Raw genomic sequence first — 23,732 nt, 5'->3', positions numbered from 1 at the left:
CAAGCACTGCGGAGAAAACACAAAATACAGCGTCAAAATGTGATGAAAACTGCATGCCAGAGGTGATCAAAAGCCTGAAAGAAAAATACGTTGTTTCGAGCTGTTCAGAGCAAATACGTATACTGACAATATTTGCTAGGAATATGAGCATCAGAGGGATGATGAGTGAATTCAGTTGCTTCCAAAGAATGGCTGTGCAAGCCAAAAATTTAGAGAAAGAAAATGGTATGCTATCGATCGTCTCCAAATCCCAAACAGGGTAAAATATTTCCTTACGAAGTGAAATCCGCCGTTACTGAAGTGATGAAGTCAGCCGAATAATGCCGGGAAAAATAGACTGTGTGGTGGTCAGGAATGAACATGGAAAAGCCAAAATTCAAAAGCGCCTGGTACTAAACAATCTCAAGGAACTGTTTCAGAAATTAAAAGAGAAGAACCCTGGCTTGAAAGTTGGATTTGCGACGTTCGCCATGCTCCGTCCCTCGGAGTGTGTCCTGGCCGGTTCAGGCGGTAGACACAGTGTATGTGTGTATACGATACATCAAAATGTTTGGTTCCAAAATGCCACAGATAGCCGAACTTCCTAGCTATCATCATGTGATAGCACGCATAGTTTGTAGCCCAGCACAAACGGCATGTTATTTCACAACTTGTGAAAGTTGCCCATCAATTGAAGATTTCAAAACCGAGCTACTGAGTGAGTGCTTATGAACGAGAGGATATTGATGAAATTCAGTTTAAACGATGGACATCCACCGACAGATCTGAACTGAGCTCCATGGTCCTGCCTTTGGAAGAATTCATTAATCAATTCTGTGAACGCGCGGTGAAATTAGTGAGACACGACTTCATTGCCAAGGCCAAATCTCAGTTTCTGAAAAATAAGAAAGACGAAATCGGTGAAGGAGAATTTGTCATTGTTGGAGACTTCTCAGAGAAGTATTCGTTTGTCGTACAGGATGTGGCCCAAGGATTCCATTGGAAATGCTCTCAAGCGACAATTCACCCCTGGGTTTACTATTTCAAATCGGACGATGGCAAAGTAAACCACGATTCGTTCACGATTATATCAGAATGCAATACTCACGACGTTGTCTCAGTCCACCTCTTCCAACGAATGCTCATTGAACACTTGAAATCTAGCTTTGGAAATGTAAAGAAACTTTACTATTTCTCAGACGGTTGCGCTGGCCAATATAAGAATTGCAAAGCCTTCATAAACCTATGTCGTCACAAATCAGAGTATGGTATTGATGCAGAATGGCATTTTTTTTCCACAAGTCATGGCAAGGGCCCTTCAGATGGCGTGGGAGGTACAGTCAAACGAGAAACAACATGTGAGAGCCTGCGTAGACCTCACGACAGTCAAATTATTTCTCCAAAAGATCTTTTCGCCTTTGCTGAAAATGGTTTGAATGAAATGAAGTTTGGTTACAGGATCCAAGAGGCGTATGACTAGGAAGAACGAAATCTGGAAGAAAGGTTAAAAACGGCCAAAACCATAGCTGGAACTCAAAAACTTCATGCTTTCATCCCTATTTCTGAAACTGCTCTTCAAGTACGTGAATTCAGCCTTAGCGAGGAACACCGTATCGAGTCAGCTATTTCAAAATCTACACCAACTTTAAACGGGAAACTCTCAGGTTATGTCACAGTGCACTATGATGGAAAATGGTGGCTTGCCTGCATCATGGAAGCCTTTCAGGACACTCATGAAGTGAAAGTGAATTTTCTTCATCCAAACGGGCCCGCAAATAGTTCCTTTTTCCTGATATTGAAGATCACTGCATTTTAGACATTTCTGATATACTTCTTTCCATAGAACCAAAAACCGCTAGAGGTAGAACCTACACAATCAGTAAAAAAGAAACACAGCTGTCAAATAAAACATTGGTTGGCAAAAAATCTTGACTATAGTATGCGAGGAAAAACTCTTACTCATACTCTTATCGCTTCCAGTTCCTGCATGTGCATGTGGAAAATTTATGTACAATATACTGATATAGTGTTTTGGAAATCTTGTGTTCAAATATTGTGCTATGTATTGTGTGTCCAGCACCCGAGTCCCCGAACAATAAAACCATCATCACACTTGAACCCATTGAGATCCCATTTTCATTTATGCTGAGGTGTTGGAGTATGTGAAGGGATATTCTCACACAAAAAAAAATCAGGACCATTGGTTTGGCCTGGGAGCGGGGGCCCAAGGTCAAAGGGTACCCCAAACTATAAGTTTTTGAATTTCTCTTTCGGAGTGATTTTACTTTACGCGATTCGAAAGATCTCGCTTTTACGAGCATTTTGATACCAAGATCAGCCAAATCAGACCACTACAACCTGTGATATGGCCTCTGGAAGATTGTGGGGCAGCCGGGCACGCCTAAATTTGGGGGGCCCCTAAAATGGGCCCACAGGTCTAAAAGTTGGTATATTGAGTTTTTTCACCCAAGTGAATAAATGACCAACATATGGGGAGAAAATGAGGTATTGGTGTCAGGAGGGTGTGTGCACTTTACGTGGAATGCCCCAGACACATGTTTTCTCCTGTGTTGGGCCCTGCGGTGCCGTGCGTTTAGTGCCTCGGGAGGTGTCTCATCCGCTGAAAATGTGTAATTTTATTATCCCCCACCACGTGGCGGAAGGGGGATATTGTTTTCATCCGGCTGTCCGTCCGTCCGCCCGTCCGGGCATCAACATTTATAGCTGTGAGTGCGATAACTCAAACTGTTTGCCATATCGATTTAAAATTTGGGTCACACATGTACCACCTGAAAAGGAAGAACCCTATTGATTTTGGGCGTGGCCGGATCCAAGATGGCTGACTGGGGCAGCCATCTTGAAAAAAATGTTTTTTGTAATAAATGGAAAACCGCTTATCTGATTTCAATTATTTTTGGTTACTACGTTCCTCACCCCTGGGGAACTTTTTTGAGATGATGACCAAATGGTGTCTTGTTTCCAATTCACCTCCTTCATTATCTGGAATATGTATGACCTTTTTCGTTCAATGGTGGGGGATTCCCCATCTCTGATGGTATATTTTTTACAGGACATGGTTTTGTTTAACTTTTATGCGATCTCCTTTTAATATAATCCACCCCTCACTTCGACATTGATACATATATAAAAACAAGAAGGTCCATCGGACCCAGTGTTTGCCATGATCTGGTTGTGAAGGCTGAGAGTAGAGATCGACATGTTGTGTTCTGTGCGTTTATATATATATATTTTTTATGCCTCCACACCAAGGGTGCCGGGGGCATTATGTTTCCTGGTTGTCCGTTCGTCCGTCTGGATTTTCGTTTACGCGATAACTCAAGAAGCAAATTGTATAATTTCATCAAACTTGGTAAAAAGGTAAAGTAAGACAGGGCAATTAAGTGATTAGATTTTGGGCGAGATGTGATAAAGGTCAAACTGAAAAATTGCTGTTTATGCCCTAACTCAAATATTGGACAATTTCATCAAACTTGACACAAAGGTAAAGTAAGACAGGTCAATTAAGTGATTAGATTTTGGGCCAGATGTGATAAAGGTCAAGGTCAAACTCTGAAATTTTACTGTTTTCGCCCGAACTCAAATATTGGACAATTTCATCAAACTTGGTACAAAGGTAAAGTTAGACAGGGCAATTAACTGATTCGATTTTGGGCCAGATATGATAAAGGTCAAGGGTCAAATATGTTATTACTCAAGTGTTTGTGCGGGAGAGCGGAAGCATACCGTCAACTGCGCGCAGTCGAATTACTCTCGTTTCATTCAATGTTTTCTCATTTCCCACTTGAATTCCTCTTTCAAAGAACTTTATTTAAAGGTAAATATTTGTGTTTGTCACTTTTATATTTTTTGTGTATGTGTATAAACTATTACCAGAACAGAACGTTGTGTGTGTGTGTGTGTGTGTGTGTGTGTGTGTGTGTGTGTGTGTGTGTGTGTGTGTGTGTGTGTGTGTGTGTGTGTGTGTGTGTGTGTGTGTGTGTGTGTGTGTGTGTGTGTGTGTGTGTTGGTGGTTTTCTCTACATGCCGCTCTCATTTTGGTTCAGGTTCGGGGTTTTTTGCACGTGCTTGATGAAATCTGAGCTGCTGAGGTTTTCCGAACCAGGTTCGTCATTTGTTGGTTTCATGTTAAGTTGTTTGTTGGTTTGCCTTAGCTTCATATTTAAGAAAGCATACAGACAAGAGCATCCAATTTATTTATGCCACTTGCTACAACTGCCAGAAAAAGAAGTACAAACAATGTCTGAACTCGAAAGGCTCGATAAAGCTTGAATGTAGGTATGACGTTTGGGGCTCACGAACACACATTAAGTCTGTTGTCAGCTCAATGGTAAGGTAGCTGAAACCTGATTCTTATCCAGGTTCAACTGATGACTCCATAGATGCTCTTTGCTTATTCAGGTTCCTTCTGACGACTCTAATGCAGTATTTTTGTTTTACGTTTGATTAAGATCTGAGGGCCTTGAGTTCAAGCCCCTGTGTCCTATTTAAATAACACCAGGTGGGTTGACTCGGCCTATCATCCTTCCGAGGTCAGCAAAATGAGTATCAGCTAGCTCACTGGAAATGGGGCACTGCCTTATTGGCACAGCTGCGTTCCCAGCAATGATGCAGCCAGCAGCCACAGATACAAAATGATGATAACGACATTGTGTTTGCGATGAGATCACAGACAAGTATGCACATTGAGATGACATTGTTTATCAAAAGGTAGTCCGACGTTGTACCGGTTTGGACCTAGCTTGAAATTTACCATTTGCCTTATCAATGTCCTATTTACCACCAATACTTTGTGGGATTACACATGCGTGGGAACTCGCTGCGAACATTGGTCTGTGGAAGGAAATTCCTGTGAGATCTTCCTTCTGCTTCCAACAGGTGGAAGGGATTTCAGAAGTCCTGAGTGAGTGTGCCAGGCCGCCAATGCAGCACACCTGCTCCATATGTCATTCCACCATGTGGTGCCACTTTAGGCCGGGCTTCCCGAGTCCAGTTCTGGATCCAATCCAATGCACTGCTGACCATACCAAAGGGATCTTTGCTTTAGAAGTTGCCGGCTGAGAGCACAATGCAAAAAAAAGATCCTTCATTGTGATAAAATGGTTCAAAAGCTTTTCCTATGGCGTTCACCATGAAGATCTCGTACCCACTGACAGCCAGTGCTGAATGTCCCGTTTCCACACACCGGAACCAGTCTGCATGGTTTCCTCAATCAGGTTCTTGAAGAATCACCGTGTCAGCATGTCCCGCAACTCCTATTTGTGCTTCCATGTGCATCTTTAGAAGCAAAGCACACATTAGTTCATCAGTAAAGAGTGGTCACGAACACCTTTGAGGTCCATTTTCTTTGGATCACAACATGAGGTCGTTGGTTCAACGGTGCTGAACCGACATGGATTGAGTGCTTTTATCAGTGTTATGTGCAGGGGAGTGGGGGTTGTGGGGTTCAAGTTATCACAACGAGAAGAGAAACACACACTCATCCAAAAACGCCAATGCTTATTTACTTTTCAACTCTCAAATGTAACCCATAGCTTCGCTGACGGAAATATTTGGTGGGGGGAGAAAGGAGGAGGGAGGAGAGAAAGGGAGGGAGGAGGAGGGAGGGGATGGAGAGAGGAGGGACGGGGAGTGGGGGAGGAGGAGTGGTGGAGCTCAGAGGGTTAAGGGGGAGGTGGGGAGAGCGACGCCTCACCAAACGTCACTATAGGGGGTGGTGGGAGGTCGTTATCTGGGAGGAGGGGGTGGGAACGAGGAGGAGGGGGGGGAAGTGTAGAGGGGGTTTCAGAGGAGGAAAGCATGAGGGGAAGGCTTCTTGACTTTTGTTTGGTTGTGGGACTTGTGGAGATGGGGGTAGTACAGGATTGAATGAAATGGGGTAGGTTAAAACACCATGCAGAGACTGCTGGGAGATGTCCATGGTGATGGAGAGGGGAAGGGGTAAGCATGAGGGGAGGTGGAGAGAAGGCAGTGTGATGGGAAGAGAAGGCAGTGTAAGGGGAGGGGAAGGGAAGGGAATGGAAGGCAGCATGAGGGGAGGGGAAGGCAACGCAGTATTAGGGGGGGGAGAGGAGAAGAGAGGAGAGGAGAAGGGAAGGCCGCGCAGCATGGGGGGGAGAGAAGGGAAGGCAGCGAGAGGAGAAGGGAAGGCAGCGAGAGGAGAAGGGAAGGCAGCGTGAGGGGAGGGGTGGGCAGTGCAGCATGGTGGGGGGGAGAAGGGAAGGCAGCGTAATGGGAAGGGAAGGCAGCGTGAAGGGAATGGAAGGCAACGTGAAGGGAGGGGAAGGCAGCGCAGCATGAGAGAAGGGAAAGCAGCGAATGAGGTGTGATGGGAGGGAAGGTGGCATGAGGGGAAGTGAATGGAAGGCAGCATGAGGGGAGGAGAGTTGAAAGGAAGGCAGTGTGAAGGGGAGGGAAAGTGGCCTGAGGGATGGGGAAGGAAGACGGCGTAAGGGGGAGGGAAGGTGGCATGAGGGGAGGGGGAGGCAGTGTGAGGGAATGGGAAGGGAAGGTGGCGTGAGGGGGGAGGGAAGTCGGTGCGAAGGGAGGGGAAGGGAAGGTGGCATGGGGGGAAGAGAAGGCTGTGTGAGGAGATGGGGAGGGAAGGTGGGCGTGAGGGGAGGGAGGGAAGTCAGTGTGAAGGGAGGGAAGGTGGCATGAGGGGTGGGGGAGGGAAGGCAGTGGGAGGGGAAGGGAAGGCGGCATGAGGGAAAGGGTAGGCGGTGTGAGGGGAAGGGAAGGGCGATGAATTCCGCCCAAACAGCAACATTTTATTTTTATCCACTTGAAACGGGAATACACCGGTTCTACATAAAACCGGGCAGGAGCACTTGAAACCCACACTGTCAACCTGACAAAGGCCTGCATGCATGCTCGCAGATGTGGCACTCGTCCAACCTTTGCACCCCTCTGCTCAGCTCACTCCAAATCTGATTCGTACATGCTACCCTACGGGGAAGCCATTTTAAATTCAAAACCACATCATCAGCCATTTCAAATCCCCTTAACAGAGGGGGGGGAGAGAACAAGGGGAGGTGGAGGGATGAGAGGGAGATGAAAGGAGGGGGGGGGAAAGTGGAGGAGTCAGAGGGAGAGGGCTGAGAGAGGCAAAGGGGTAGGGGAGAGAGAGAGGGATTCCGGCAGATGTGACGCCCATTTTAATGTTTGTCCGAGAGATGGCACACACATTCATGAATCATTAACCTCCGCCATTGAAGATGGACGGAGGTTACTGTTTTCACCCCTGTCTGTTTGTTACTTATGAAATCTAAAGATTTCGTAAGTATATTGATGCTTTCCTTTTCTGTTTGTTTGTTTGTTTGTTTGTAGGCACGATAACTCGAGAACGGAGGAAGTTGTCAAATTACACCACGTGTAATTTGGCTAGTATTACACGTGTAATGTTACACACCACGTGTAACACCACAAATTACACCTCGAATGTCAAATTACACCACGTGATTCAGGAGGGTGATGGCTAGTGATGATTAGATTTTGGTCAAAATCGGTCAAAGGTCAAGGTCACATATTCGATTTTTGATGGTTTGGTACAGATAACTCGAGAACGGAAGAAGCTACCAATGTCAAACTACACCACGTGATTCAGGAGGGTGGTGGCGAGCGCTGATTAGATTTTGGTCAAAATCGGTCAAAGGTCAAGGTCACAATGAGGTCAAACATCCAAAACATTCGATTTTTGATGGTTTGGTACAGAATCATCGTAGAAACTTCTAGTTTGCGTCACTACCTTCTCGAGAGACAGCTTTTATTAGACAAGGTCAGAGGTCAAGTTGACGATTTCGTAAGTACAAGTCTATGACTGCTTGTTTGTTTGTTTGTTTGTAGGCACGATAACTCGAGAACGGAAGAAGCTACCAATGTCAAATTACACCATGTGATTCAGGAGGCTGATGGCTAGTGCTGATTAGATTTTGGTCAAAATTGGTCAAAGGTCAAGGTCACAGTGAGGTCAAACATCCAAAACATTCGATTTTTGATGGTTTGGTACAGAATCATCGTAGAAACTTCTGGTTTGTGTCGCTACCTTCCCAAGAGACAGCTTTTATTAGACAAGGTCAGAGGTCAATTTGACGATTTCGTAAGTACCAGTCTATGACTGCTTGTTTGTTTGTGAACAGTATTACGGAAAAACTCCTGGACGGATTTCGACGAAACTTGGTGGGGGATTGGGTATGGTCCAAGGATCATGCCATTAGATTTTGGACTTGGTCCAAAGTCCAATATGGCCGCTGTGGCGGCCATTTTGAAAAAATATTTTAATTTTTGTTTTTGCACTTCTACATGTTTTCAGTGATTTCCAACCCAAAAAAAAATTGTTAGAGGAAAAAAAAAATTTGCAACTTTTTTTTCAAAATTTCATTTTATTTGAAAAATATTTGAATTTTTTTTTTTGCATTTCTACATGTTTTAAGTGATTTCCAACCTCCCCCCCCCCCAAAAAAAAAATTATTGGAGAAGAAAAAATTATAAATTTTGCAACTTTTTATTTCAAAAAAATTTCGATTTTATTTTTTTTGCATTTCTACATGCGCGTCGATGTAGCTTAGTTTATTCAATTGTGGTTCAGTAGAGTCTGATCCGTTTTGACCTACAATGAATAGGATATCAGGTTCACTTAAGTGACCCAGCAGTATTGACGGCGGAGGTTTTGCACAACAACCAAACCACCACAGCGAACCCCCCACCACCTTCGCCTTTCTCCTTCCACAACCAACAACCACACCACCTGTCAACACCGAACGTCGTGCTGTCGAGGGCCCGTTCGGTGATTCTTGCCGAACGCGTCAAGCCACGAGTGCACATGGATCCTTTCGGGAGAGGAGAAGCGGACCAGGAAGGCTTCACGCCCCTTTTCTTCCATCCAATGACTGAGCATCGGGTGGCATGGCCCCGCCTCTGAACCCGCTGTGAATGAGTTCCTTTTTGGGAGAGGAAATCAGATCCGGGGAGGCTCACGCCCCTTTTTCTCCGTCCAATGGGCGAGCGTCAGGCGGTGTGGCCCCGCCCCAAGCGCGATGCATGTGGACTCCTTTTAGGAGGGATTTCGGATCAGGAGAGGCTCACGCCCCTTTTTGCCCGACCAATGGCTGAACGTCGGGTGGCGTGGCCCCGCCTCCAAGCGCGTTTTGATCCGTGAATCTGCATACAAGCTCCTTCCCCGGTATATAAAGACGCGAGCACAACGCAACTCGTGTGTGCAGAAAGTGGCGCCAGTCGGAAGTCGTGGAGTCTGAGCCGTGTGTTTGCAGGGACCGGGCGGCGAAGGGGACGGAGCTCGGAGTGGAGCAGGGACGCAGAAGAGGACTCGGGTGAGAGTTCGCCGGAGTCGGTGCGGTCCCGAGACCCCGCTAGCGGGACGGAGCGTCCGCCATTCCCCTCTTCCCACCCCGAGCATCAACAATTTCCCCCATCCGTGCTGAGATAGCACCGGTAACCCCGTCCACTCCCCACCCCAACCGTGGTGTCGACCGACCAACACGTGCCTGCACAACGCACGCCTGAAGGAGCTCACCGACCATACCAGGGGCACGGAGTCAGGCGCGTTCCGCGGACATTGCGGCTCGCCCGCCATCGCGCCACGAGGGTGCGGGTAAGATCCCTTCGGTCTCGTGGACCTGTCCGATCACCCAGGTCCCACGTTCATTTGGTCCACGGACCTGTCTGCCTCCTTGCCTGTGAGGGTGGCTTGTATTTTCTTTGCTTTTGGTGTAAATGTGTGTGTGTGGTGCCAGTCTATTAAGTAAACCCATATAAGTGCTTGTACATTGCTGTATTCGGTTTTAACTCTGCGTATTGTTCTTGCTTTGACTCTGTATGTGCATTTTTGTATGATTGTAAAATACGTGCTTCTCTGCGTGCGAATTAAAAGTGCTTTTCAAACTGTTTCCCGTTTCGTTGCGTCCTTTCCTCTGGTTCAAATTTCCATCTTGCATCACGTAAAGGATTGGTAGTGGGCATAGACACCCAATAAATAATCTGAACCGTCGAGGTCGATGATAACTCCGCTCAGTTATCCCTGCAGCACGGAATGAGCCGCTTAAGCGGTTCGTGTCCGAAGTTGACCTGCGGCGTGGTACAACTCCTCAGTACGCTACCCACGCGGGTTCTTAGGTATATTGACATTCGGCGATTCACCCTATTTCGCGCGGGTAGAATGCGGACTGGGTTGTGGTGAGGTTAAACCCCCACCCGTGACTGGCTCCTGGCAGTAGTTCCAGGAGGGTCACGACTGAATTGTCCGTTCCGGTGGGCGACGCATCACGATTCGAGTTACGTGGCCGATCGCACGCTGGGTGGGTGAAATTCGTAACTATATATATATATATATATATATATTGTTGCAGGCTGACGTGATCGGGTGAGAAGACAACGAGGTGGGGGAAGCTACGTTGATTCCCACCAGACTCCCCGGAATTGTAGGCCGTCGCTCACGGATAATTCCGTGGCGCGGCGGGTCACTTAACCAACCATGGACGCCAATAACTCAACCACGTGACCTAAGGTCCTCATGTCTAGTCAGGTTACCTAATTAACCACCAGGGAACCACGCCCTCGGTACTCCTTGTCCGAACCGATCACTCTACCAACTACGAATCACCTTTCCAGATCGGATGCAACCGAGCGCCACTGCCAAAGACGTACCGGCTCGAAGGAACGGATTGTTGGGAATAAAGACCCGGCTAAACTTAGATCCGAACCATGCTGGACCAATGGAGTAAAAGACAAAGGCGAGCTGGGAACATTTCTCCAATTATTATTTATTTCCAATAAGCGAGGAAAAGCATGTGGCACAACAAAAGGTTTATTGGGGATGTAATACAGGGAAATGTGAGAGAGGTGTGGGGTGCGACAATTATACAAGCAACTTACAAAAGCAGACACAGTGCAGACTTGATGCGATATTAATAAAAGCAATAACAATTAAGATCTTATACAGGCTTACCTAACGGACAGGCGCCAACACACTCACACACACTCAGACAGAATAAACCCAATGAAAGGCAAATGACTTTTGCAGCTAGGGAGGGAGGGAGTTGAGGTCACAGTTTTTGGTACCTGAGCATTTCTGGGGAAGGGATGCTCCGTGGTTTGGCACCCGACAAAAGCTGTGCAGTTCGGTCCACAGCTGCACGTGTGGTAATCGCGTCTGCAGCAGGAGCTTGAGCGGAGTCCAAAATGGCAAGAGTTGAGCAGTAGCAGGACCAGACAAGAGGTTTGGTCGAGGTCGTGTCGGTGGGGAGCAGTAGGCTGGCCATCGAGGTGAGACGTAAACAGAGCCAAGCAGCCGGAACACCGCAACAACTCCTTGAATTCCCTTTCGCACTTCTCCTTCCAACGGTCTCCCACAAAAACAACAACCTTCCCATCCAATGACAACCTTCCCATTCAACTCATTACCTTCGCATCCAACAACTCCGATCGACTTCTTCCTTTCCATCCACCCCAACTTCGCCCCCACTCTGAGGATTGCTCCGTACTTTATAGATCACGGAGCTCGTGGAGGAGCCATGGCGAAATCGACGTCATCGTCCGATCCCATCATCCCGATTGGACCGGGCCTTCATGTGGTCCGCCTTTCTGGGCGGGATTTCGGCCAGATGCTAGTTTGGCCCGCCCATGCTGCGCGTGTCCGGGTTTGGGAAGGTGGATGCCGATGCGGCTTCCATAGCGAACGCCGCGATTTTGCCTCAGAAAACGAGACTCCGGATACAGCGGGTAGACGGTGGTACGCTGTGGCCAGCGAAACGAGGGTAGCAAGCGAGATGAATTTACCTCGAAAAAGGAGGGAATAAAATAAAAGGGGAAAATGATTTGTTAATTCTAACTTTCGCCCATTGTAACGCACTCCCTTGTCTTCCCACTAAACACAAGGAAGGGACCCAACTACACTAAGTATATTAATGGAATAACTGACTCAGGCCAACTGTATGTTGTATGCATATGGTTCCGAGAACCCCATATCCCATTGGAAATGTCGCACCCCACACCTCTCTTCTTTCCCTGCATTACATCCCCAATAAACCTTTTGTTGCGTCACATGCTTTTCCTCGTTTATTGTAAATAAATAATAATTGGAGAAATGTCCCCAGCTCACCTTTGTCTTTTCCCTCATTGGTCCAGCATGGTTCGAATCTAAGTTTAGCCGGGTCTTTATTCTCAACGATCCATTCCTACTTTAGCCGGTACATCCTTGGCAGTGCCACTCGGCTGCATCCGATCCGGTAGAGTGATCCGGTTCGGACAAGGCGTACTGAGGGCGTGTTCCCCGGTGGTTAAACCGCGTGGTTAATTAGGTAACTCGATTCTAGACGAGAGGACCCTCGGGACCCTAGGTCACGCGGTTGTGTTATTGGCGTCCACGGTCGGTGAAGGCCTAAGTCACATTTGGCACGGCGGCCGTAGGGTCTACAAAATCTACGGTCACTAGCAATTATAGGGCGGTCGCAGTCACATAAGTTTTTATTTTTCGGGAAGCTGCACAGGGTGTTTAGAAATCGTGGAGACTGAAAATGTGGGGGTGCCGTACGGTCTTTGATTTGATGTCGCACGGTGACCTTAGGGCATTCCTGCGGCGGCCATAGAATTTTCAAGGTAGCCTCAAGGTGCCCGCAAGGCGACCGCAGGGAGACCCTAAGGCGAACGTGCGGCCAGACAGACGGTAACGAGTGGGTATATATACCAGTTCTTTTTTTACTGAAATAAAAATATAACAATTCGGAATATACCAGTATATATAACTGAATATACTATAACTATAATATATATAACTGAATATACCAGTTCGGAGTATAGGCAAACACCTATACTCCGATCTCTAGCGGTAGTGCACGGTGGACGCACGGTCGACGCAGACTGCCACGGAGGCCGTACGTAGGACGCACGGCGGGCGTCGGGGAACCGTGCGTTGACCCTGCGTTACCCGCAGATAGTCACACAGACCACAAGGCTACTGCAGGGGGGCCCTAAGGCGAACGGAATATATATATATATATATATATATATATATATATATATATATATATATATATATATATATATATATATATATAATTTTTTTGGGGGTTGGCAAAATTCATTTTTCATTGATAAGAGCCTACCGCAGCCGCATGAATAACGCAAGCCCACCCGTACGCCCTACGTACGGTCGACATGGAACAAATCTACGTCACAGGTTGGCTTGTCGAATTGCTACGGCCAACGTAGAAATGAAAAAAGTTATAACTCCGTGCGAAATTCCACGGCGACCCCTACGGCATATAAAAGATAGCCATAGTACGGCGTAGGGCCACCCTGAGGCCACCTCAGAAACTCTGCGGCCACCTCACTTTTCTGTCAATTCGGGGGGTGGGGGGTACAGCCGCCGTATTCTAGCCGTAGAGCAAATGTAACTTAGGCTTAAGCGACCCGTCGCGTCACGGAATTATCCGTGAGCGACGGCCTCCAATTCCGGGGAGTCTGGTTGGAATCGACGTAGCTTCCCCCACCTTGTGGTCTTCTCACCCAACCCTGCCGGCCCGCAACAATATATTACTCACAGGTTGTCAGGATGGCCTAGATGTACGAACACTCGTCTCTAAGCCATCCAGATTTGGTTTGAATCCCGACCCAGCTATAAACTGTCATCCCGGTGTTTCACAAGCAGGGTGATTCATCAATGTGTGTGCCGTCCCTCAGATGGACGTCTTGACTGCCGGTGCCAGAATTAATCGGTGGACATTAAAGACCCCACCGTGTCCTTCAGGAAAACAGCGATTGCCAGCACAATGGCCAAATCACAATTTCCTGTCTACTGCTGGGAAGGCAATGACAAACCACACAGGATAACCCTTGCTCAGGAAGATGCTTCGGTTGCAACGACGCTATGGTGGAGCATGGTGCACCAGAGAGATGTGTCAATATATATTACCCAAACGCCTACATTTCAAAGAGCAGGTAAACCATAACTTCAAACACCATTGTCTCCAACCATGAACATTTGCCATTAGATAATCTCTTAAATAAGATGTGTCATCATCGAACATGGACACATGTCTTCTTCAAGATGAACCCCTGAAAAGAAAGTTCAGGTATTTTAACCTAGTTTAATATCACTTTCATTTCACCCTTTGGTGAATTTGGCAACCGCTCAAACCCATTGGGATTTGCATGACCTGCGAAGGCTTTCATCCAGAGCGCTCTGATTTATTTAATCTCCTGCTACAGCTGGAAAACATTTATTTCTTTGTCCAAATCGTCCAGACTAAGCTTGTAACTGCCCAGCAGGTTTGGAGTCGACAGCACCGATTTCTTCTCTCTGCACAGCAAGCCTGGACATGAGAATTAGCGTTGGCTCTCCACCTGCTGATGAAAAATAAAAAAGACCCCCCCCCCCAAAAAAAAAACCATTTAAAAACATGGATGGATTGAATCTCAAAAAAAACAAAACCAAACAAGGTAGGAATGACACCACATTACAATACCACAATGCAACACCACAATCCTCTTATGGATTACCATAATGACAACTTTTGACATTTTACTTTTGTTGTGGGATTGTGATGGAGCAACATCAAAAGATATCGTGATGGTAATCCAGAAGAGGAGTGTGGTGTCATTGTTTTTCGTCCATCCATCCATCCATTGGGACCATACTGTGTGCAGAGCATTGGTGCTGCCTCAGCAGTCTCCTTGGCTATTGGGCACAATCCTGGATGGGTCACCACACCGACACAGGATACCAGCAAGCTGGCACTCATTTTGCCAACCTCAGGATGACAGGCAGAATCAACCCCACCTGGTATTAATTCGACAGCAGAGGAGGATCCGAACTCAGGATCCTCGGATCCCAAACACACCACTCTAACCATTAAGCAAACACCAGGCATACATTCATCTATCACAATCCCACAACAAACCCAGCCACCTTAACCGTTAAGCCAACACCAGGCTTACCATGCTTTCAAAAAGATCGTCTGAATGTTATTATTTATTGATCGAGATGTTTGAAGCAGCACGGACTTCCAAATATATTCGGGTCCAGTTACTATCTCCAACATAACATGATGCCAAACATAGGGCCATTTGACTGAGGCAATTTCTTTTAAAGAGCAAGGTCAAGGTACCTGATAAACCCTCCCTAACTTCAGACCTCAACTTGATGGAGATGTTATGGGAGGGAGCTGTGAAGGTGACGTACCAGAAGAACATGATCAAAGGAATTACCAAGAAATAGTTCTGCAACTGGTTGGAATGAGGGACAGAGGGGGAAGGGTCACACATAATGCTGATTACTCGGATGGGGAAACTTTGTTCCTTGTTTGAAACTTTTTCTAAAAAAGAAAGTGACATTAAATGGTGTGTGTATTAATTGTTTTCTTTGTCTCCTGCAACAATTGTGATGTCATTTTTCTATGCAACCAATTAAAAGTTCGTGTTTTCTCCACCACAAAAATGGGTGGAGATTGTTTTCACCTGTCTGTCTGTCTGTCTGTCTGTGAGCCGGATATCTCCAAAGGTTATGGACTAATTTGGACTAAATTTGGTGGACAGTTGGGTGTGTGCCAAGGAATGATCGATTCGATTTTGGTGAAGATCCAGGTCCAGGTACTGGAGTTTTTTGAAAATATTTTTAAAAAAGTGATTCTTCACCATTGAGAAAGACTGGTGATGGCTGGCTGAAGATCTTTGGGTCTTGAGTTCAAGCCTGTCGTGCTGTTGAATTAATACCAGGTAGGGTTGACTCAGCCTGACATCCTTCTGAGGTTGTCAAAAATGGGTACAGGCTTACTGGTAACGGGGCACTGCATCAGGGATACAGCTGTGCCCCCAGAAAATGTCAATGATGCAGCCACAGGCTACAGGCTGCATATGAATAAATAGAAACCATTGAAAGATGTGGCCAAAAACGATATACATCATGATATTTTGAAAAGTTATGGATGGATTCTGACAAAACATGGTGGATGAGTTCGTCCGGTGACAAGAACAAGCCCATTCGATTTTGGTTCAGGTCCGAATCCGGATCCGACCTATCAGTGGGATACAAAATGTAAACTGTTCAGCCCGGTAGAGGTATGCGCTCTACCGAGTGACGTTCTCGTTGATTTTGAAATTTCAGGATTAAATTTTTTTTCCCGTCTCTAAACAAAGAGTGGAATAATGATCAAATTACAGGTCTTCCCAAACACCTTCAGCATCACATAACTTTTGCTCCACATTGCGAATATTGTTAACGCTCTGTCTCTTGGTCTGTTCTTCCTCCAGTCGAACTGGATCCCTTCCAAGCATTAATGCTTGAACGGCGCTGTCCATCATCCTGCTTCACCCGATCCACGAGTTTTATTGCACGCCGTCTTCATGGAGGTTGTGAAGGTTTTCCAGGACAAAATAATTCAATTACACATGACCGCAGTGCATGATGCTGACTACCTTGGAGGGAATGTTCAATAACCCGGAGGTATGTATAATACTTCATGGTGTTTGTGGGATGAGTCATTTTCACCAGATGGACTATCAGCAATGTTCCACTATAAAGTAAATAGTATTTTGTGCAATTGCTCCTTCAGATACTGAAATCGTGTTCATGTTGTACTGATAATTACTTTGATAATACAGTACGTTCTAAGAGGCTGAATGTGAATTCCAGGAAAATCTTCGTGGTGTTTGTGGGATGATTCATGTTTTCACTCTGCAGAGCCTTTTTGTGAAAAGGTATCCATCACAAACCTTTTCAAAACATTGGCACTCCAAACAAACAATTCATTGTTTGCAGAAAATAATTATATCATAGCATGCCTTGAATGTGCTTTTTCAATTAAATGACCGTTAAAGTTCGTGTATGGATGATTATGACCGGTGTGATGTCAAAACAAGGCCTGCAAAGAACATATGCCTGAATAAAATGGAGCAAGAGTTCTCATTCATGGTTGGAAAAACTCGGGAAAACTTGGGCGTTGGAAAGGGAGGCAGTAGGCAGGCCCTGCACAAAACTGGGCTTTGGAAAAGGTGGCAGGCAGGCTCTGCACAAAACTGGATGTTGGAAAATGTGGCAGGCCCTGCACAAAACTGGGCCTTGGAAAAGGTGGCAGGCCCTGCACAAAACTGGGCCTTGGAAAAGGTGGTGGGCAGGCCCTGCACAAAACTGGATGTTGGAAAATGCGGCAGGCCCTGCACAAAACTGGATGTTGGAAAATGTGGCAGGCCCTGCACAAAACTGGGCCTTGGAAAAGGTGGCAGGCCCTGCACAAAAACTGGGCCTTGGAAAAGGCGGCAGGCCCTGCACAAAACTGGGCCTTGGAAAAGGTGGTGGGCAGGCCCTGCACAAAACTGGATGTTGGAAAATGCGGCAGGCAGGCCCTGCACAATACTGGATGTTGGAAAATGTGGCAGGCCCTGCACAAAACTGGGCCTTGGAAAAGGTGGCAGGCCCTGCACAAAAACTGGGCCTTGGAAAAGGCGGCAGGCAAGCCCTGCACAAAACTGGGCCTTGGAAAAGGTGGCAGGCCCTGCACAAAACTGGGCCTTGGAAAAGGTGGTGGGCAGGCCCTGCACAAAACTGGATGTTGGAAAATGCGGCAGGCCCTGCACAAAACTGGGCCTTGGAAAAGGTGGCAGGCCCTGCACAAAAACTGGCATTGGAAAGGGAGGCTGTGGGCAGGCCCTGCACAAAAGTATTTTTTGGCCTGCTCAAGCATGCCTTGACTTGAAACAGGCCACAACGATTTCTTAATGAAGAAGTTTATTTTTTTCACTTTCGTCTCATGTTATCGAATGCCTGGTTCATCATCGCTACGAATCGCTGGGTTCATTGCAATGCTTATAAACACCCGGAGAGGTTAGCTCTGGGAGGTGTATGTTTAATGTTTTGCGAACCGCGTGTCAAACGAGCTGTTTCTTATCAACCTTTTGATTGGAGTGCTCGCTTGAGTGCTTAAGCCACTTGCCGAGCGCTCTTTAAGCTGCTTGGTTGTTGGTTTCGGTAAATGTGTCCGTGCTCTCAATGGAACATCGAATAGACAGACAAGTGTTTTCTCCTGTGTTGGGCCCTGCGGTGCCGTGCGGTTGGTTCCTCGGGAGGTGTCTCGTTCGCTGAAAATGTGTAATTTTATTTTTACAGGACATCGTTTTGTTTAACTCTTTGTGCGATCTCCTTTTAATATAATCCACCCCTCACTTCGACATTGATACATATATAAAAACAAGAAGGTCCATCGGACCCGGTGTTTGCCATGATCTGGTTGTGAAGGCTGAGAGTAGAGATCGACATGTTGTGTTCTGTGTGTTTATATATTTTTTAAATTTAATTTTGATAATTTCCCACTTGAATTCCTCTTTCAAAGAACTCTGTTTACAGATAAATCTTTGTGTTTGTCACTTTTATGTGATTTATGCATGTGTACCTGTATAAACTATTACAAGAACAGGCGTGCGTGCGTGCGTGCGTGCGTGCGTGCGTGCGTGCGTGTTTTTTAAATCGGGTATGCTCATCCTTGATAAACTTTCTTATGTACAATACAGGGTTGAAACGATGGCGCCAACCGAAAGGTCCATACGTTCATTCTTTTTACTGATATACATCTCTGTGTTTGATGTCCGGCATGTGTTTGAAGTTCACTTGACCTTTGCACTGGAAACTTTACCAATATCCTTCTGGGCAAAATAGATGGGTCTTCCTTTTGAAGGACGGAGCATGTTTGGCAAAAGGGCCTTGATCCATCAGCAATTGTCTTGTGTCTTTGTGTTTCTCCATTTTGGTTTTCTCACAACTCCAATAAATACTGTCAGAGTGTGAATCTGTTCAGTCGAGTGACACACACTGTCCCTTTTTGTTGTGAGTGCCATTCCAGGAGCGAGGATTGTGAACGTCATGCGTTGCTCAGTTCTGTTTTCATTATGATAAGCCAGTAATGAGGATTAACAGAGAAACCTCGTCCTCACAATACTAGCAAGTAAAACCCTTTTCACGTACAAACGACACGTCTGCCAACGCTCGATGCCTTGAGACATATACCATGTCCTTTTGTCTGGATACAAGTCGAGCAGATAAATATCTTCAGTGATTGAGAATCTGTTTACCATGGTAAAGGAAGAGTGAGGACTCCAGACATACTTATACACACCAGATTCTTGCTAATGCCATACTGTGTGCTCTGTTTACACATATGTAAATGTGTGTTGGTACATTCTGCATTGTCTAATGTCTCTGTTACATGGTGCATGTTGTCAGACAGGATGGAGCGGTGATGGCGCACTTGCCTTCGGCCTCTCTTTTCTGGGTTTGATACTCGACCTGACTCTTAACTGTTGGACTTGTGGTCCCGTCCCCTCTCACTCTGCTTTAGCCAAGGAACCAATAATTGCTAGCAGTAGCTGCGGGACTTTCAACCTCACAATGTAGGCCATTGTGAGCTCATAAATTTCGTCCCCAATATTCAAAGGCACAGCATCCCAGTATCGTGATGCAACCAACATTCGAATTCCTAATCGGATGTCGGTCCATTGTGCATGAATAACGCCAACCCATATAAATCCACACCAAGAAGCTGAAATCTTTGATCATCTCATAAAGGTACACTTCAGGTGCCAATGACGAATGGTACGAGAGGAGATCAGATTTTGTACACACGTTCCTGCTCATAAGCTGGAGGTCCGGCCGGAAATGTCTGACGGTTGTTTTAGACAGACAAAAACTTCCCAATGTCGACCAATATTTAAAATGTTCAAACGTCCAGGGTAGCAGTTCATCATGAACCGTGCTTCTCCACAATGGGAAACCGAACATGTGATTGTTCTTCCCGAAACAAAGTGGAGGTAACGGATGGTTGTAGGTGACACTCGAGATCCTTTCTCAAGTAAAACAGATTGCTCATTACCTCCACAACCGAACATGGATGGAGGTTATGTTTTTACCCCTGTTTGTAAATTTGTCTGTTTGTGGACCGATTTGGACAAAATGTTGTGGACAGGTTGGGTGTCTGACAGGGACGAATTAATGAGATTTTTGTGAAGATCTGGATCCAGGCACGAGAAATTTTAAACAGATTCTTCATCATTGAGTGGCGGGGCTAAAAACGAGATCTTTTATATCATTTCTCAAAGAGCTGTGGACAGATTCGGATGAAATGATTTGGTTCGGTGACAAGACGAAGCAGATTCGATTTTGATTCAGTTCCAGATTCAGATCCCACATATCAGTGGGGTACAAAACATAACCTCTTCAGCCTGGCGGAGGTACACGCTCCACCGAGTGCTGTTCTAGAAGTGTTCAGCCTGGCAAAGGTACATGCTCCAATGAGTGCTGTTCTGGAAGTGTTCAGCCTGGAGGAGATGCACACTCCACTGAGTGCTGTTCTGGAAGTGTTCAGCCTGATGGAGGTGCTCCAGCGGGTGTTGTTCTTGAATGGTTCAGCCTTGCGGAGGTCCATGCTCCACCGAGTGCTGTTCTAGAACAGTTCAGCCTGGCGGAGGTACACGCTCCAATGAGTGCTGTTCTCGAAGTGTTCAGCCTGGTGGAGATGCACACTTCACTGAATGCTGTTCTGGAAGTGTTCAGCCTGATGGAGGTACATGCTCCAGTGGGTGTTGTTCTTGAATGGTTCAGCCTTGCGGAGGTACATGCTCCATCGAGTGCTGTTCTAGAACAGTTCAGCCTGGCCGAGGTACACGCTCCAATGAGTGCTGTTCTCGAAGTGTTCAGCCTGGCGGATGTACATGTTCCAGCGAGTGCTGTTCTGGAAATGGTCAGCCTGGTCCAGGTACACACCCCACTGAGTGCTGATATAGAAGTGTTCAGCCTGGTGGAGGTACACGCTCCACCGAGTGCTGTTCTGGAAATGTTCAGCCTAGCACAGGTACACACCCCACCGAGTACTGATCTAGAAGTGTTCAGCCTGGCGGAGATGCACACTCCACCGAGTGCTGTTCTGGAAGTGTTCAGCTTGGCAGAGATACACGCTCCAACAAGTATGGTTCTGGAAGTGTTCAGTGTGGCAGAGGTACATGCTCCAAAGAGTGCTGTTCCGGAAGTGTTCAGCCTGGCAAAGGTACATGCTCCACTGAATGCTGTTCTTGAAGTGTTCAGCCTGATGGAGGTACACGGTCCAGCGGGTGTTGTTCTTGAATGGTTCAGCCTTGCGGAGGTACATGCTCCACCGAGTGCTGTTCTAGAACAGTTCAGCCTGGCGGAGGTATACGCTCCAACGAGTGCTGTTCTGGAAATGGTCAGCCTGGTGCAGGTACACACCCCACTGAGTGCTGATCTAGAAGTGTTCAGCCTGGCGGAGATGCACGCTCCACTGAGTGCTGTTCTTGAAGTGTTCAGCTTGGCAGAGATACACGCTCCACTGAGTGCTGTTCTTGAAGTGTTCAGCCTGGCGGAGGTACACGCTCCGCCGAGTGCCATTCTTGTTGCATCTATCCAATGACCCAAGAATGAAAGTTTTCGAGTTATGAGAAGTTTATGAAAGGTCTTGTAGTCAGTCTCATGATTTCAGCATGTTACATGTTCGTTGACGTGTACAATGTTTATACATACATCACTCGCTGCCAAACGCACTCAGGCCTGAGGCCTCCATGGATGTTATGAAACCCAACTTTGAAAAACGCTTCCGTGGGATTAAACCCAAAGACTGTTTCCACCAATCTCCTTTGTTTCTGACGTTTAAACTGTTTGCCTTCGTTTTATGTGATTGGTGTTGAGATTTTGGTGCACACACTGAAGTGAACAGGCTACGAAAACATTGTCTGTGACGTCACAGCGATAAAGAACTCAGCCGAATGGGAGCGAATGGTTGATGTAACGAGCTGTGCAAACCAATAACAAATGTTGTTCAGGTGTCGGACCAACAAAATCAACTCTCTCTGTTCATGTGAGGCCTCGATAAAGGAAGGAAAGACAAGTCCTTCAAACTTCTTCACTTTAAAACACCAAACTCATGCAATGTGTGTTTCTTTCATTGTGAACAATGTGCTGTTTGTTTATTCACCTGGCGAGCAGTTTATTTCATACCCTGAGGATGACATCGTTATCTATTTATTATGTTTATTCCATTTTGTTATATGTATGACCTGATCAACTGCTATCCCTCATACATTGCATTCGTCCAACGGTGGGTGTTTGGAGTTTATCATAAAAACAAATGGAGACTCGTGGAGGAGTGAAACGACAGAGGACAGCATGTTCACACAACGACAGGATGAAAGGGGGACAGGGACACAGAGACATCACACATGCTTGGATGAGGGACAGAAAGGAAAGGGGGAAAGGGGTCAGTGAGAGTCAAAAATAGCAGAGATTGGTGGGGGAGAAAGCATGAGGGGAGTATGGGCAGCACTGAAAAAAGATTGGAAAGGGGGAGGGAACGAGACCACAGCAACAGATGCACAGAGTTGAGGATAGGAATGAAGGAGTGGAGGTGGAATTGGAGAAGGTAACCAGGTGTGGATTTCCAGAAGATCTGAGTGGATCAGGGGAGGATGAAGAGAAGAGGAGAGGAGGAGATTGGGACCATACTCTGTGCAGATCATTGGTGCTGCTTAAGCAGTCTTCTTGGCTATTGGACACAATCCTGGATGGGTCGCCACTCGACACGGTATACCAGCATGCTGGCACTCATTTTGCTGACCTCGGAAATGAAGAGAAGAATGAGGAGAGAGAAGACTGCGAATCCACCACCATGCCTCTGGTGGACAAAAGGCAAACCTTGGGTCTCGGTCGGCCTGTCAAGCGATGACAACTTGGACTCGATCACCTCAATGGGAAGCAGCTGCACCAGTCAAGACTGGGGACCCATACTTCATGATCCAGGATGTTCCAAAAAGACCTGGACAAATTTGGTTGTTAATATATTTAGAACCACAAAAGGTACGATACCCTTTGGTTTATATGATACAGAATCTCATAGCGTTTTGTGCACTCCATCAATACACTTCAATGTGAGCTCCGTTTGTCGCGTGCAGGACATCAAGATGGTACACAAGTTCTTGCCATGTTCATCTCAACATGTTTGTGTCCACCAGTGCACATGCATCTGTGATCCGAGAACGAATATCCTGCAGGTTTGCCACCTTGGTGTTGTAGACGACATCTTTGACAAACCCCCACAGAAATAAATCAAGGGGGTCATGTCTGGTGATCGTGGGGGCCAAGCAGTTGGTCCATCTGGGCCATTCCAGCGACCTGGAAAATTTTCATTCAGGTCAGCTCGAACGATGAAGGCCCAATGAGGGTGAGCACCATCCTGTTGAAAAATGATATCGGGTTGCAGGTCTTCAATCTGTAGGAAGGCAAATCCTTACAACATGTTCATGTAAATTGTTGAGGTCACTGTGTCCTCTGTAAAGAAAAACGGACCCACCAAGCAGTCATGGAGAAGGCGACACCACACATTGACCTTTAAACTGTTGCGTACATGTTCAATGACCATGTGGGGATTTTCAGAGCTCCAGATCCTCACATTGTGCCGGGTAACTTTCCCCGATACATGAAAGGTGTTGTTGACAACATATTTGACGTGTCTATGGAAACGTGACCTTTTTCAGGTAATCTTCATCATCCTCTCGATGCGACTGAGCATTTCCAAGGCAAGCGCCTTGTGTTTGGGTCCATCATTTGGTTTGAGTTCCTGCAGAATCTGCACCGTATAGACATAACGCTTCAGTCCCAGTTCTCTGGATGCGCATCAAATTGATTTTCTGGGAATTTGTTGAAATTATTCACGTACTCGTTCAACGTCTGC

The 23,732-nt window shown here is 46.5% G+C and overlaps 1 long non-coding RNA gene across 5 annotated transcripts in view; it reads left to right on the top strand.

The window, feature by feature from the left end:
* The window catches only part of LOC147022559 (uncharacterized), a 202,283-nt gene that overhangs the window by 4,753 nt on the left and 173,798 nt on the right, over nt 1–23,732 (top strand). For 4 of the 5 annotated variants that reach the window (XR_015059788.1, XR_015059786.1, XR_015059787.1 and 1 more), the window contains exon 2: nt 16,261–16,453. This is a non-coding gene — a long non-coding RNA (uncharacterized LOC147022559). Of the gene's footprint in view, nt 1–4,043; nt 4,103–16,260; nt 16,454–23,732 lie in introns of all 5 variants that reach the window. The other variant, XR_015059785.1, reaches the window with a different exon arrangement.

This window comes from Eptatretus burgeri, chromosome 7 (assembly GCF_056783735.1).
Source record: "Eptatretus burgeri isolate ZD-2024b chromosome 7, Ebu_testis_v1, whole genome shotgun sequence".
Classification (NCBI taxonomy): domain Eukaryota; kingdom Metazoa; phylum Chordata; class Myxini; order Myxiniformes; family Myxinidae; genus Eptatretus; species Eptatretus burgeri.
The sequence above is the reverse complement of the archived record's forward strand: the minus strand, read 5'-3'. Positions and strand labels throughout refer to the sequence as shown.